At 36.9% G+C, this 16,933-nt stretch overlaps 1 protein-coding gene across 5 annotated transcripts in view; it reads right to left on the bottom strand.

Annotated features, from left to right (window-relative positions):
* LOC101901389 (GAS2-like protein pickled eggs) overlaps positions 1-16,933 on the bottom strand; it is a 377,420-nt gene that overhangs the window by 343,721 nt on the left and 16,766 nt on the right. The window contains exon 1 of one of the 5 annotated variants that reach the window (XM_059123066.1): positions 12,516-12,771. The exons of the other annotated variants lie outside the window; for them this stretch is intronic. The gene's annotated coding sequence lies outside the window, so the exon portion shown is untranslated. Of the gene's footprint in view, positions 1-12,515; positions 12,772-16,933 lie in introns of those variants that run through there. 5 annotated transcript variants of the gene reach the window in all.

Genomic DNA, 16,933 nt, shown 5'->3' on the forward strand with positions numbered 1-16,933 from the left:
TGTTAAATGTGTGTGTGTGTGTGTGAGTGATTCATAGGCCAGGCGATGTGATTAAGGTTCGGCACAGAGTCCAAAGTTCGCCATCTAATCTCAGTGGGATTTGTCAGCAATATTTTAATGACAACAAAGGAGAGCAGAAAACCCGCAGCCACCCCAGCGACAACAACAAGAACAACAACAACAACAAAACTATAATGAAAACTGTTATAAATATCATATTCCGGCAAATGGGAAAAACTATTACAGAGCTTGTTGTGGTTCTGTTTTTTTGTTTGTTGTTGTTAGGCATGACTCGTCATCGTCGTCGTCGTTGTCGACCGACCGACCATACTCGTAACATTGGTTAGGGCAAGTAGCAAAAAGGAGGTCATTACTTGGTTGATTGAAGTGCTGTTGTTTGGGGTTGTAACCCCCTGCCCCTCAACCCTCTCACTCGCTGTTAATGGTGTCATAGTAGGTTCTACGAATAATTTTTGTGAGGCGACGCCATTCAGTCACCGCCGCAGTGCAAACATTCATCCACACCAAAAAAAAAAAATGACTCACTTTCGTGTTGTTTATGGCATTTTCATACTGGGCCTGTGGATATTTTGTTTCCCAAAATTCTAGATATTTGAATATAACAAACATTCATACCTGTAATCAGAACCACCACCACCATCACCCATGAACATACTCGTATGAATGTTGTATGGAACCTAGCCTAACTACACAACTATCCTCTGTATGGCCATGTGAATGGATAGATGGATGGATACCTTGGCTTGGACTGTGTTGTGTGGAATTTCCATACGACGAATTAAAAAAAAAACCGAAACAGTTGACATGCAATGTCGCTTTGAATATCTATTTAATGGTGTTTTCTTTTTTTACAACAGCAAAATAAGCGAAGAAAAAAAATGAACAACTCAATGTTCTAAATTGTTAAACATTGCGGCATATTGCGAAAAATTCTTTAACATGTTTTATGGTTGATATGTTGAAAGGGGGGCTTTTGTTGCATGCCAAATATCTTGGGGTAATATATTTCTAATAACTAAAAAATAAGAAAACAAGGTGTTTAAAATGAAGGGGAATTTTGTTGTTGGGCGAAAAAATTCTCACACCCTAATTGTGGTCTTATTTTGATTTTCAAACAACTTAAGTCCATGGTAAAAAAAAATATTTACTCTTCAGGCTGTTGCTTTATGTATTTCTTCCGAAATCGGAAATAAAGGATGGGGATGGTAAATTGAAAATTTTAACTACCCGACCTAAAACCAACGACCACACGTAGCGGCTGAAGCTGGAATCTTTAAATTGTGTGTGATAAGGCTGTTATCCTCCATTTGTTTGGAAATTCGTCGTAAAAAGATATAAAAAGTTCTAAAATGTACTAACCAGAAAAAAGCTATAAGTTCGGCCGGGCCGAACTTTGAATACCCTCCAACATTTGGAACTAATTTGACAATTCTCAAAAACAATAAAATCCGATAAAAATTCTGTTAATATTTTAAAATGCCGAATGTAGCTCTTATATGTTAGGACTATACGACGACATGGATCTGCATAGGTAACATTTGTCATAAGCCATTACAATATTCAAATGCGAAACTTAAAAAAAATCGGCTACAATGTAGCTGAAATCATCAAAATACCTAATATCGGGAGGTACTGTTATATGGGGGCTACATGAAGACGTGGACCGGCACAGACAATTTTCAGTCTTAAATACCACATTTCAAACAGTTCAAGTGAATAATGTCGCTAAAATCATCAAAATACGAAATATCGGGAGGTACCGTTATATGGGGGCTATACGAAGACGTGGACCTGCAGAGACAATCTCCTGTCATAGGCTGCAGCATCCATTACGAACATCAAATACCAAATTTTAAAGAATTCCGGTTAAAAATGCAGCTAAAATTATCAAAATACCGAATATCGGAAGGTACCGTTATATGGGGGCTATACGAAGACGTGGACCTATATTCCCCATTTTCGGTCTTATGCTGTAGTATCGATTACGAACTTCAATTACAAAATTTGAAACAATTGCGGTGAATAATGTCGCTAAAATCTTAAAAATACCGAATATCGGGAGATACCGTTATATGGGGGCTATACCAAAACGTGGACCTACATGGCCTACATTTTCAATATCAAAAGTCCTACAGACATAACATACATTTGAGTAAAATTTTATCAATCTATTTCCACAGACGGATGGACGGACGGACATAGCTAAAGCGACATAAAATTTTATGCTGATCAAGAATATATATACTTTGTGGGGTCTAAATGTATATTTCGAGGTGTTACAAACGGAATGACAAACTTAATATACCATCCATACTATGGTGGAATCGGAATGAGCCGGAATTCTGAAATTTTGAATGAGAGTCTCTGATGGAGTGGAGAATAAATGTAACAAAGGTTTTCTTTGGGAATTCGAACTTTAAGGCTATGAAAAGTTCTAAAAAAAGTGCTAAACTTCTGTAATTGTACCATTGGGTGTTATGTGAACGGATAAAGCCAAAAACTTGAAATTTGGTACGAAAATCTTGGTTGGAAAGTGAGTTCGATACATGAAGATGGTTTTAGAAATGTGTACTAAGCATGCGAACTGTACTAAATGGAGCGGGTTGCAAATGAATACGAATATTATAAAAATGGTACTAAAATAGGAATTAGGTGAAGGCATAGAGCTGCAATCCCGAAATTTGATATAGAAGTCATTGTTGGTGTCTGATTTTGAGAAATGGTGGTGATTGCGGAGATGTGTGCTATAATTATGCGAAAAGTACTAAATTTGGAACTAGGTGGAGGGATAGAGATAGAATTCTAAGATTTGGCGGTGGTATGGAAATGTGTCCTGTATTTGTATGAAAAGTTCGAAATTGGGTTTGGGTGTGGGAATGGAGCTAAAATCCTAAAATTTGATATAGAAATCAATGTTGATGTCTGAGGTTGAGTTAGGATATTGTGTATAATAACTGTAGCCCCCTAATAGCGATAATTTTCGATTTACAGTATTTTAGAAGCTCCGGCCACAAAAAATTGGATTAGGCATATCATTCCACGTTTTGACGTAAGTCCCGTATTTCCTTCGGAATTCTCGAAAAAGATCCAATTTAAGGATTTAGTAATAGGTACCATCACCGCTGGTGGCAAATTAATCTCGATTTTTACATTCAAAAACAAAGTTAACCGCTTATTTACTTGCTTTTCAGCCATATGACTACATTTGACAAACGTGACTCATCGAAATAACGGTTATAGACCCTAGGTCTCATTGGACAAAATCCGTTTCAGGACATTTGGAGGCGATCTAGCGATATCAGTCCGCCTGTCTGGTGCGCACGGTAACTCTCGAAGGGAGCACCCGAATTGGTCCAAACTTGGTACATCGTAATATTACTATCAAACTTAGATCGAGTTCAGAAATGGGAAATATCGGTCCACTTCTTCTGGTACCTCCCCCACAAAAGGTAAACATTCTCGAAAAAAAAAAATATTTTACTGCACAGAAAGAGAAAGCATAATCCGATTTTGCTCCTACTTTGCAAATCCTAATATTTGCATCAGTGCTAGGTCAGGTGAGAAAATGGGACATTTCGGTCTACTCCATCAAGTACCTCCCCCACAAAGGTTCAAAATTTTGAAAAGTTATAACTCTTATAAAAAGTGGTGTAAGAGTCCGATTGTCTTCAAATTACACACATCACAATATTTTTTTAATCAAAGGTCTGGTGTGTAGATGAAATATATATGTTCACTCCCTTTGGCACCTCCCCCACAGAGGGTCAACATGTTGAATAACCATAAAGCCATAAAACGCGAAATTAATATCCGATTCCATTCAGACTTGGTAAATCTCAATATTTCTATCAGCACAAGATCTGTTCTAAAGATGGTAGAGATCAGACCATTTCTTCTGGTACCTCCCTCAAAAAGGGTCTCCCTCCGAGCCTGAGGCACGCAAACATTTTGGCCGTAGACCTTGGACATTCCAACAGGACTCAGCACCATCGCACACAGCACGCGCCACCCAAGAATGGTTACAAAAAGAGGTTCCTCGCTTAATTTCCAGTGCATAATGGCCACCAAAATCTTCGTATACCAATCCGTTGGACTATTGTGTCTGGAGTATTTTGGAAAGCAAGGTTGGCACTAAAAAATAGCAAAGTGTCAATCAGCTCAAGCAAGCGCTTCGCCGGGAATGGACCAAAATTCGGGCAGCGTTTGACGGTTTCATCATTGGCCGTTTGAAGCCCATAATTTGTGCCAAAAGTGACCAATTCGAACAAATCGGAACTTATTCTTAAATTTGATGCTATTTCCGACATTTTTTGCTTTCATTCAATAAAATTAAAAAAAGAAAATGTAAAAACTATGGCGTTTGTCTTTGCTGCAAACAGCATCCTAGCATACAGAGAGTGCGGAAAGTATTAAGTCAAAAACTAATTATTCTATCACAATTCAAAATTTATAGTTTTGACTTACTAAACCTTTCAAAGGCTTCACGACATCATTTATTATGTTTTATGTTTGTTTTGCATACATTTTCTTCCGATTTTTTTTTTGCATTTTTTCCAATGACACCAATCCGCTGACATAAACTGCTGATTTGTCCGACACATGTCAGTAGTTTGAGTTGATAGTTTTTTTCTTTTTTTTTGTATCTTTGCTTTTCAACATAAATTAATGGCTCTATGCTTAACTGAAAACCACAATAGCTTAGAAGTGGAAAATATTACGTGCAAATTTTGAAAACGCAATAAATCTCCGTATTATAAATGATCCGGGAAACAAGTATTCGAAGTTTGAAAGTTTTGCAATGTGTTTTTGTTTTAGGGTTGCTGTTAATCACTTTCAGATGACATTGCAAATAGTGAAGTCGCTGTTTTCGTGTCGTGTTCAAGAAACGCCACATGATCGAAGGTTAACTGCGACTTTGACATGTGCATGCAGGTGCAGTTAAATCCGGGAGGAAGAGAATAGTTAAGTATGTTCGGAATTAAAAAATGTTATCTGTTTTAAAGCAATTAATCCTTGAAATCTAGTCCTTCGTTAGGATTGATTTTTTGTATACCAAACTTCTCAGGATTTTTATACCCTACACCACATAGTGTTAAGGGTTTTATGTCTTTGAGCATTTGTTTGTAACATAGACTCAATAAATTTGAATTGAATTATTTGTAAAATGGAGAAGGAAGCGAGAGAGACCCATAGTTACTGTTGAGAATCGTCATCGAATCACTTTCTGAGTCGATTTATGTATGCCAGTCCGTCTATGATTTTTTTGAAGAAAATGCAGGTCGTAATTGTTATCTGATTGAGATGAAATTTTTCAAACAATATTTGTTTGGCCCAAGGACGAACCCTATTGAAATTCGTGAGAATCGGTTCAAATTTAGACATAGCTCCCATATTTATATTCAACCGATTTCAGGTTAATTGTGCACCAAATGGCCAATATAAGTTCAAATGACCTGAATTTTGGCACATCCAACCGACTACAGCCTAGAAGCAAGGTCATCGAATTCGGAAAAAATCGGTTCAGATAAAACTATAGCTCCCATATATGTGTTTCATCCGATTTGGTTGTTAAGTCCCTCACATTCGTAATATGCACCCCATAAGAATGATGTTTGGTACCAGATATAAGATACAGCCCAGAAATACCTCTGCCAAATAATATCAAGATCGGTTCAGATTTGGATATAGCTTCCATTACATATATTCAACCGATTTCAGGTTAATTTTGTACCAAATGACCAATATCAGTCCAAAAAACCTGAATTTTGGCACGTCCGACCGAATTAAGTTGGGAAGCAAGTACATCAAATTTGGTGAAGATCGGCTGAGATATAGTTTTAGCTGCCATATACATGTTTCATCCGATTTGGTCTTTAACACCCTCACATTCGTAATATGCATTCGTCAACAAAGATATTTTGTACCAGAAATCTTATAGAGCTCGGAAATACCTTTGCCAATTTTTTTCGAAATCGGCTAAAATTTGGATGTGCCTCTAATATATATTTAATCCGATTTCAGATGTATTGTGCCAATAATGGCTAATATGTGCCCAAATGGAGTGAATTTCGGGACGTACGTTTCCATTTGATGGAGCTCGATTCCGATATATATATTTTTAATATAATGCTTCCCGAAGTGGCATCATGCACTCTATAGCAATATTATATGGTATAATAGATAAAAATGACTCCTCCAAATTTGGTGAAAATCGATTCAGAATTGGATATAACCCCAATATATTAGCTACCCAAATTATACCTGCTCTAAAGCCAAATGTGGAGAGATGATATGGTCTACTTTACTTGAAAATTGGTATTTGTAGGTCATAATGGGTTCTAGCTCCGGTGGCGAAACTTCGCATGTATAGGTCCAAGTTTTGGTGTGGCCCCCATATAACGGTACCCCCGATATTCGGTATTTTGATGATTTTTATCACATTTTTCACGGATTTGTCTGAAAATTGGTATTTGTAGGCCATAATGGGCCCTAGTTCATGCGCCGAAACTTCGCGTGTATAGGTCCACGCTTTGGTATAGCCTTCATATAACGGTATCTTCCGATATTCGGTATTTTGATGGTTTTTGTCAACTTTTATCACGGAATTGTCTGAAAATTGGTATTTGTAGGTCATTATGAGTTCTAGCTCCGTCAGCGAAACATTGTATGTATGGGCCCACGTTTTGGTGTAGCCCCTATATAACGGTACCTCCCGATATTGGGTATTTTGATGATTTTTGCCAAATTTTCCTACGAATATGTCTAAAAATTGGTATTAAAGGGTATTAAAAGTTCGTCCCGTCCGAACTTAATGCTTTTATACCCTACACCACAATGCGGTCAGGGTATTATGTCTTTGTGCATTTGTTTGTACCAGACAAACGGAAACGAGATAGACCCATAGTTCCTTTTGATGATCGGCATAGAATCACATTCTGAGTCGATTTGTGCATGTCCGTCCGTCCGTCTGTCCATGTATTTTTGTAAACAAAGTATAGTTCGCATTTATTGTCCTATCCAGATGAAATCTTGCACAAATCATTTGTTTGGCCCAAGGACGAACCATATTGAAATTGGAGATGATCGGTTCAGATTTGGATATAGCTCCCATATATTTCTTCGTCCGATTTGCATTTTATTGTGCACTAAACTTGTAATATCAGCCCGAATAGTATGGAATTTCGCACATACAACCAAATTAGGCCTGAAAATAAGTAAGCCAAATTTGATCGAAATCGGTTCAGATATAGCTATAGCTCCCATAAGATTGTTCATCCGATTTGTTATTTTTGTCCTCCGCATCCGTAATATGCACTCTGTAACAACAATATTTGGGGAAATATATCAAATACAGCTCAGAAATACAATTGTTACATTTTATCGAGATCGGTTCAGATTTGAATTAGCTCCCATATATAACTTCGTCCGATTTATCTTTTATTGTGCACCAAACGTGTTTGTCCAAATGGGATGGAACTTGGCACATACAACCAATTTGAGTCTAGAATCTAGTATGTCAAATTTGGTGAAGATCGGTTCAGATATAGCAATAGCTCCCATATATACTGTTCATCCAATTTGTTATATTTGTTACCCACTGCTGTGATATGCACTCCGTAACGACAATTTTCAGGGAAATATATCAAATTCAGCTCAGAAATATCTTTGCCAAATTTTATCGAGATCGGTTCCGATTTGGATATAGCTCCCATACATATCTTTATCTTTAGCAAAGTGGTGTAGGGTATCATAAAGTCGGCCCCGCCCGACATTAATACTTTCTCTACTTTTTTTTTTTTGCACAGCCAATAATGGATTTAAAGTATCTCCAAAACCTTACTCTCTCCCTGACACAGCTCTCAGAAGCTCCTTAAGCTTTCTTTTGTGTCCTTGTTTTAAGATGACCACAATTTGGCAATTGAAATAGGCATTTATTATTTTACCACTGGAATGTCGTTACTTTGCTTGCCAGTGTGGCAAATTTGTCATACGACACTCGGCGTGTGATGTCATTCAAACACACAGCAGCAACAACAATATTTGTGCTCATGTCGCAAGCAACAAAATAAATAAAAATTAATCAGCGTATCTGTTTTCTAAGGAATTCGATTTTCCATGTTTTGTGTAACAATTATTAATTGTTGTTGTTGTTATTGTTTCCTTAGTGAAAACTAATTTTCTGTTGTTGTTTTCCATTATTTGGTTTCATATCATACATGTATGTAGGCATGTAAGTTCATGTATGTCTGAGAGAGTGTTCTGTTCGAAAACTTAATTGATTAGATTGGAGGTTTCGAATTCCAAGTAATTAGTTCCAGCTAAAAAGCGCCACACTATCGATGATGATGACAACAACAAGAAGAAGGCGTCACAGCCCGAGTATCTGTTCCAGCAGCAGTGGAATGATCCAATTTTTTAACCACAGAACACGGTATAATTTACAAAAGCCCATCGTCACCATATATTAATAGACTAAATAGCACAGCCGAGCACACATGCCCACCAACACCGGCTAAATATTGAAGTGATGCTTAAGGAACTAATTCACGTTGGATTCTTAATTCACTGGCCTGGCACAGAGCTTCTGTAAGTCATTGATTGGCTCAGTTTGTTTGCGCCATGAATATGGGTTAAATGCCTTGGAACTGGGTTGTAGTAAATTGAAGACTTGGGAAGAGAGAGAGTGAGAGAGAGAGGGGCAAGAATTCATGCTGAGAGAGTTCAAATAAATTTGTGGTTGGCACAATAATCAATAATCGTTGCCGTAATTTGTTTTTTTTTTTATTTTTTGCTGCTGTTTTTACATTCCAATGCCTTTGGCAAATATCGCCTGTAGTTATGCCTCTAATGAATGGCTTATTCCAACAATGTTTTATTGGTGGATCGTCTTCATTGGTGTTTTTCCAACCATTTGTCTCAATAACTTTGAAGGATGATAAAACGCCAGACACACACACACACTTACCACTCATTTAAGTCATACATTTCTCCCATATGTCTGTCTCCGTGTGTGTGTGTGTGTGTGTTATATCAACAAGCTCCATGGCTATCAGCTTGTAATAAATAATCTTTGTTGTGTTATTGTGGTTTGGAGCTTGACATAGGCCAGGGCCAAATTAGCCAATGTCATCATTATTTGTTGGCTATTATCTTTGGATATGGGACAAAAACAAATCGATAAAAAAAACAAAGAGTAAGAAATGAAATTTAATTACCAAGCTCCTTAGGATGGATAGTTATCTATGGAAACTTCTCAGAACTGGCATTAATATTTTTCTTGTATAAATTCGTCAAAATATTAGAATATATTTGTTCATAGGAACGATGTTCTCAGTTGCGGATGATCAGTAAAAAAATAATAAAATTCCCATACTCCAAGTACTGATTTTTTTTCCTTTTTTTTTTTTTGTATGAATTCACAAACCGCAAAATGTGTTTGAGGAATTTCCTAGGTGAAATTAATCATTACATGTCCCTCTCATTGACCGGTTTTGTTATATAAGAACTTTCTTCTGAATTCGAACCAACAAATCTGCACAATGTTTTACAATTTCCTTCCAAATTTCCACCTAATGTCCTTGCAAGTTTGACCCGACTTCGGTTGCAAAGTCGGTTAAAACTTCAGACTATCATCCGATTCTTCAGTCCGACAACAAGTCAACCATTCTATACAACTTTCGTTCAGAAGTCGAATCGAATGCGAATTCGAAATCGGAATTGTCAACTGACTTTCAGTTCGAACTCAAACAGTTTTGTTCGCTGGGTAATTGATAATCAAAATATTTGTGTAGAGGCACCAAAAAGGATTTAACTGATAGGTCTCATTTTCATACCCGCAGCCGTATGGCTAGAGAGGTTATACCTTATTTGATACGGCCAAAAAGTGCTTAATCGAAATAACGGTTTTAAACCCTAGGTCTCTTTGGATCAAATCCGTTTTAGGAAATTTGGGAGTCGATCTAGCGATATTTGTCCGTCCGCACGTCCGCCCGCCCGTCGGTCTGGCTAGTGTGCACGATAACTCTCGAAGGGAGTAACCGATTATTATCAGACTTAGTTCGAGTTCGGAGTTGGTCAATACCGGTCCACCCCTTCTGATACCTCCCACACAAAATGTCAACGTTTTCAAAGAAAATAATTTATTGCACCGAAAGAGGAAAGAGGAAAGGATAATTCGATTTTGGTCCAACTTTTGCAAATCCTAATATTTTGGTCCCCACCTTCTGGTATCTCCTCTACAAACGGTCAAAATTTTGAATAACAATTCAGACTAGGTACATCTCAATATTTCGATCAACACAAAATATGTTATAAAGATGGTAGAGATCGAACCATTTCTTCTGGTACCTCCCCCACAAAGGGTCAAAATTTGGAATATCCATGAAGCTCATAAAACGCGAAAGTAAGACTTGGCTCATCTCAATATTTCCTTCAACACACGATCAGTTGTACAGATGGTAGAGATAGGACTATTTTTCTGGTACCTCCCCCACAAAGGGTCAAAATTTTGAAAAACCAAAACGATTCTAAAATCCGAAATACGCATCCGGTTCTCTTCAAATTTCACACATCCAAATATTTTGGCTAACACAAGATCTGTTGTGAATATGACATATATCTGCGAACACCTTCTGGTACCTCACCCAAAAGAAAAACAATTTTCAATAATTTTATTGCCGCAACTTGCGAAACAAGTCAGCGATTCTTTACAACTTGCTATATCTAAATATCTCTCTCAACCAGAAACCTGAGATGAGAGTGGAATTTATGATTTCGTATAATTTGATATAAATGTTCGATTTTCTTGTAATTTTGCCCATACCAACATTTTTATCTGTATTAGAGTACGAAAATGGAACACTTCGGTCGACTATATGCGTACCACTTTTTTAATTCTTCTAACACGTAAAAAAAAATCGATGAAAGTTCTGTTAAAATCTTAAAAATACCGAATGTAGCCTTTATATTAGGATCTATACGACGACGATAGGCAACTTTTGTCCTAAGCCATTACAATATTCAAATGTGAAACTTGAAAAAATACCGAATATCGGGAGATACTATACAGACAAATTTTTATCATAGGCTGTAGTATCCATTACGAACCTCAAATACCAAATTTGAAACAATTCCGGGGCATAATGTCGCTAAAATCATCAAAATAGCAAATATCGAGAGGTAGCGTTATATGGAGGAAATACCAAAACGTGAACCTATATGGCCCATTTTCAATAGCAAAAGTCCTGCAGATATAATATACATTTGAGTCAAATTTTATCAACCTACTTCATTTCGTTCGGAAGTTAGAGTGATTTCCACAGTCTGAGAGACGGACGAACATCGCTAACTCGACATAGAATTTTATGCTGATCTAAAATGAATATTTCGAGGTGTTACAAACGGAATGACAAACTTAATATACCCTCCATACTATAGTGGAGGGTATAAAAATTATCACATATATCTTATACAACGTGAAGGAAGTAGTCGGTATAATCCAACCCTGGTACGTCGCAATATTTATATCATATTTATTTAGCTCCGATACGAAATGGACAATATTGGCCCATGCATTCGGAACCTAATCCCTAGAGGGTAAAAAATTTGAACATAATCGAACATTGTTCGAGGGTATAAATCTGTCGGCGAAACCGACTGATACTTTTTAACTTGTTTTAAATGCATTTTAATATTTAGATGAAGAGCCCTGTGATTCACATCGAAATGCAACCACATCATTTTATTTGTATTTATAAAATAAAAATTTCCATTGGTCTTCAAAGTCTTATCTGCTGAATGATGCTGATTATTTCCTTTCTGGTGTGTTATTTAGAACATATTATTATTTTTATCTTGGAAATACAAATCACCATATGTATGGCTCACTTACTAAACGGTTTATCACCACTGGCTGTGAATACGCCCTAGAATTGAAAACAAAAGATTCTTTTTGGTTTTCAATACAATTGTGTTTTCAAGAAATTTTGTGAAATATTTTATTTAAAATTGATATTTATATGAAACATATTTATGAAATTCAAAATTTCCAATTTATTTTTATTTTTTTTTCACTCTCTGGTCAACTTCAATTTTCCTTTCTTGATTCAATGATTTCATTCTTTCCCCTAAAACTATTTTCTTCCTTGACTCATTCACTAACATCACAGGCACACACACACACTCAGACACTTTAGAACACCAAGCATATTGGAAAATTCTCTTACTAAAGACGTTCGTCGAAGCCTCTTATGAAAATCATTTGGATTTCCCTAGTCTGTGTCTGTCTGGCCGGCTGGCTGTTTTATGTATTTTTGGTTTCTATAACAGTTCTCACTTCCGTAACCATGTTTTTTTTTCTTTTGATTTTTTTTTTTTTTTTTGAAAATTCATTCAGTATTTGTGTTTTATCCTTTTTCCGATAATCCGCATTTTATGTCTTCTTATTATTTGTTATTTATATTTTTATTACACTTTCAGTTGTTCTCAAAATTTACCTTTCTTTTAAATTTCCACCCCGAATAGAACTGAAATAGTTGGTGAATTTTTCATGGCACATAGATTCATTTTTTTTGGCATGCAGAATATTTATGGCCGTCTGTCTAGGACACTACCCTCAATAATCACAGGGAAACAGACGGAGAGCGAAAACACAGAGAACACTCACACACACGGAACGAAGAAAAAAATCAACACGCGGCTCAAAAACAATGGAGACGAAAAGAAAAAAAACTAAAACGGAAATTCCGCAAACCGTAATTGTAGCAAAAAACACCAAATTTATTTAAAACAAGGATAACGCAATATTACACTTTCATACACACACACACCAGTGAAAATCACATGTGTACACAAATCCGTTCACACGCGCACGCACGCACTCACTCACTTTGTGTTTTATTTATTTTTATTTGTTGTTGCGGCCCAAGCAGCTACAACTTGACGTTACAAAGGATAACGGTAAACTCACGTCACGTCTTAAGGTAAATACACACAACAGATGACTGGCTGGCTGTCAGACTGGCGCTGGCGGTGTATGAAATGGAGAGATTTGTAGATGTGTTTGTATTTGACACTTGATGGGCCAGCATTATCCTGGTGGAGAGTCTACACCGTCATCGTCAAGGGCGGGTGTAAAGAGAGCCAAGGAAAACAAATGATTTTGACAGCTGTCAAAGTGGAGAGCAAAACCTGCTGTTCCCTGTGCGCATGTCAGCTAGGCAAGAAAGTGACAATTCACAATTTCCTCTCTCTCCCCCCTCAAACCCGCACCCTTTTCCAGCAGACAAAACAAAAATAACAATAATAATGAAAGTTACACATGGTTGGAGCCACAAAATCATCCCCCCTTTGCTGTCTACCCCACCATGTTGGCGGGGGGTATATTTAAACAACATTTTTGTCTTGGTCCTTGCATGGGTTTGAGGGGGGTAGTCTATGCAACACTCTTTAACAATTGAAAGCAAGACCAGGAAATGAAATACCCTTTAAGGATTAGATTGGGGAAATATGTGTGAGAGCGGGTGTGTGTGTGTGCGTTTTTGTTGTTGCTGCTATTTGCCAACACATTGAACCTCGAGTGTAGTCTCTCTCCCCAAACAAATTTCATGGAAATATTGCAAAACATGCCAGGGAATATTGCATTTGAAGTTCGAAACAGGGGGCAGTAAGGACAATTAAATGTGTCGTTAAGTGTTCGTAGGATGTGAGCTGGGAAAGGGGGGCCCATAATTGGGGAGTTTTTTTGGTTTGGAGTATTCTCTTGATCCAACAACTCACGTTTAACCCTCACCCTGCATGCAAAATAATCGGTACCTAGCAAAAAAATTGGCAGTCATATGTGCCACTTTCAGCATTGCTGACTACTACATACCCTCTGTATTACCAGTTGACAACTATGCACCCGCTGTTCTTTAAAATATAATGGGTTGTTCCAAAAAAAAGAACACTTTTATACCAAAATAACTATTTCATTCGATTCTCCTTCGATACGAACTCATTGATCAAAATTTTATTGTGACCTGGAAAGTCAGACACTCACCAATCAAATAGATTGCTTCCAGTGGATCTAGTGGACCTATTATCGTGCAGCTGTAGGGGACTGTTATACCTAGTTGAATGCATAATGAGGCCCGCGGTTCAAATCCTAGCCAGATTCAGGTAGATTTTTAAAATTTGTATGTTTTGCCTTATTTAGGTGAAATGTATGTATCTTATATAACATACTTTTAACATACCAAGTAATGAGTAACTGCGGACACTGTAAGCATTTCCGACTGCTAAAGTCTAATCTAAAGCCTAAAGTCTATGAATCGAATCTCCGGGACAGCAAAGAAACAAAAAAGAAGGAAATACGAAGAGTTGGCGAACACAATTAGTTATGTAATAATTACATTATGCGACAAAATCCAACTTTTTTCAATAATAACAGGAAAACCTCAGTAAATTCTGAAAATATTGAAAATTGTGACCCTTTGTGGGTTAGGTATCAGAAGGGGTTCGCAGATATATTTCATTTTCACAAGAGATCTTGTGTTAGCAAAAATGTTTGGATGTGTGAAATTTGAAGAGAATTGGATGCTTATTTCGATATCTTTGAGCGTTTTGTTTTTCAAAATCTTGAAATCAATGTGGATGAGGTATTAGAAGAAATGATCCGATCTCTACCGTTTTTATAACAGATCTTGTGTTGATGGAAAAATTGAGATGTAGCAAGTCTAAAATGAATCGAATTTTAATTTCGCATTTTATGAGCTTCATGGATATTCAAAATGTTTGTGGGGAATGTACCAGAAGAAGTGGACCGATATATATCATATTTACAGCAAATCTTGTGTTAAAAGGATGAAATGGGATGTGTGAAATATGAAGAGAACCAGATGCTTATTTCGGATTTTATAATCGTTTTGGTTATTCAAAACTTTAACCCTTTGTGGGTGAGGTACCAGAAGGAGCCGCCCGATCTTTACCATCGTTACAATAGAACTTATGTTGACCAAAATATTAGAATGCGTCAATTTTGAATGGAATTGAAGAGAGTTGGATGCTTATTTCGATCTCTTTGAGCGTTTTGTTTTTCAAAATCTTGAAATCTATGTGGGGGAGGTACCAGAAGAAATGCTCCGATCTCTGCCATCTTTATAACAGATCTTGTGTTGATGGAAATATTGAGGTGTACCAAGTCTGAATTCTGAGCTTCATGAATATTCAAGATTTTGAACCTTTGTGGGTTAGGAACCAGAAGGAAGGATAATAAAAATATAGTAATGTGTTTAATTTGAAGACAATCGGACTCTTATATCACATTTTATAAGAGTTAAATTTATTCAAAATTTCGACCCTTTGTGGGGGAGGTACTTAATGGAGCGAACCAAATCAGATTATCCTTTCTCTTTCTGTGCAGTAAAATATGTTTTTTTTATTTTTCACCTTTTGTGGGGGAGGTATCAGAAGGAGTGGACCGATATTGCCCCTCTCCGAACTCGATCTAAGTTTGATAATAATATTACGATGTACGAAGTTTGAACAAAATCGGATACTCTATTCGAGAGTTATCGTGCGCACCAACCAGACAGACGGACGGACATCGCTAGATCGACTCCAAATGTCCTGGTCCAAAGAGACCTGGAGTCTAAAAACGTTATTTCGATGAGACAGGCTTTGGCCGTATCAAATAATATATACCCTCTGTAGCCATATAGCTGAGGGTATAAAAATAGAAGACACGTGTATGGGGATTTTTGAAAGTCTTCTTTGCGGACTGATGTGCTAGCAGGGCTGGTTTAAATGTCTTCCGATTCTCCTAGAGCATTAATGCACAAAACAGTAAGATTGCACTGCATTTAAAATTGAAATAAGTAAAAAAGCAGTAAGTTCGGCCGGGCCGAACTTTGAATACCCTCCACCATTTGAAACGAATTAGACAATTTTCAAAAAAAAAATAAATAAAATCCATTAAAAATTCAGTTAAAATCTTTAAAATACCTAATATCGGAAGGTGCCGATATATGGGGTATATACGATATTGTGGACCTATATAGACAAATCTATGTCTGGGGGTAAAGTACTCAGAAGGGACTTCTTGTGTGGAATTTCAGACAATTCCATTTAAAATGTGGTTAAAATCGACAAAATATCGAATATCGGGAATTACCGTTATATGGGGGCTACACGATATCGTGGACCTATATAGACAATTCTTTTCCAAGGAATAAAGTACCCACAAGGAACACCTTGTGTGGATTCTCAGGCAATTCCGTTAAAAAATGTGGCTAAAATCATCAAAATACCGAATATCGGGGGGTACCGTTATATGGGGGATATACGATATCGTGGACCTATATAGACAATTCTCTTTCAGGGGGTAAAGTACACAGAAGGGACTTCTTGTGTGGAATTTCAGACAATTCCATTAGAAAATGTGGATAAAATAATCAAAATGCCGAATATCAGGGGTTATCGTTATATGGGGGCTACACGATATCGCGGACTGATATAGCCCATCTTCGATCTTGACCTGCCTGCAGACAAAAGACAGATCTGTGCAAAATTTTAGCTTCCTATCTTAATTCTTTTTGACTGTAGCGTGATTACAACAGACGGACAAACGGACGGACGGAAAGGGCTAAATCGCCTTAGAATTTTACGCTGATCAAGAATATATATATTTTGTTGGGTCTAAAATGACGAACTTGATATACCCTCCATACTATGTATGGTGGAGGGTATAAAAAATATTATTTTTTAAACCATTAAATTTTGTAGATTTAACCACTTTATGAAAGTCCGCTGTGGAAATTTGGAAGTTTTTAAATTGACATTTAAATTTAAATTACCCGGATGTTATTTTCATAGCCTTATTCTTTGCCTCGCCTAGAGACTCTCTGCCTCTCCTTAAACGCTCTCTTACACCTAG

Source organism: Musca domestica, unplaced genomic scaffold (genome assembly GCF_030504385.1).
Source record: "Musca domestica strain aabys unplaced genomic scaffold, Musca_domestica.polishedcontigs.V.1.1 22, whole genome shotgun sequence".
NCBI classification, from domain to species: Eukaryota; Metazoa; Arthropoda; class Insecta; order Diptera; family Muscidae; genus Musca; species Musca domestica.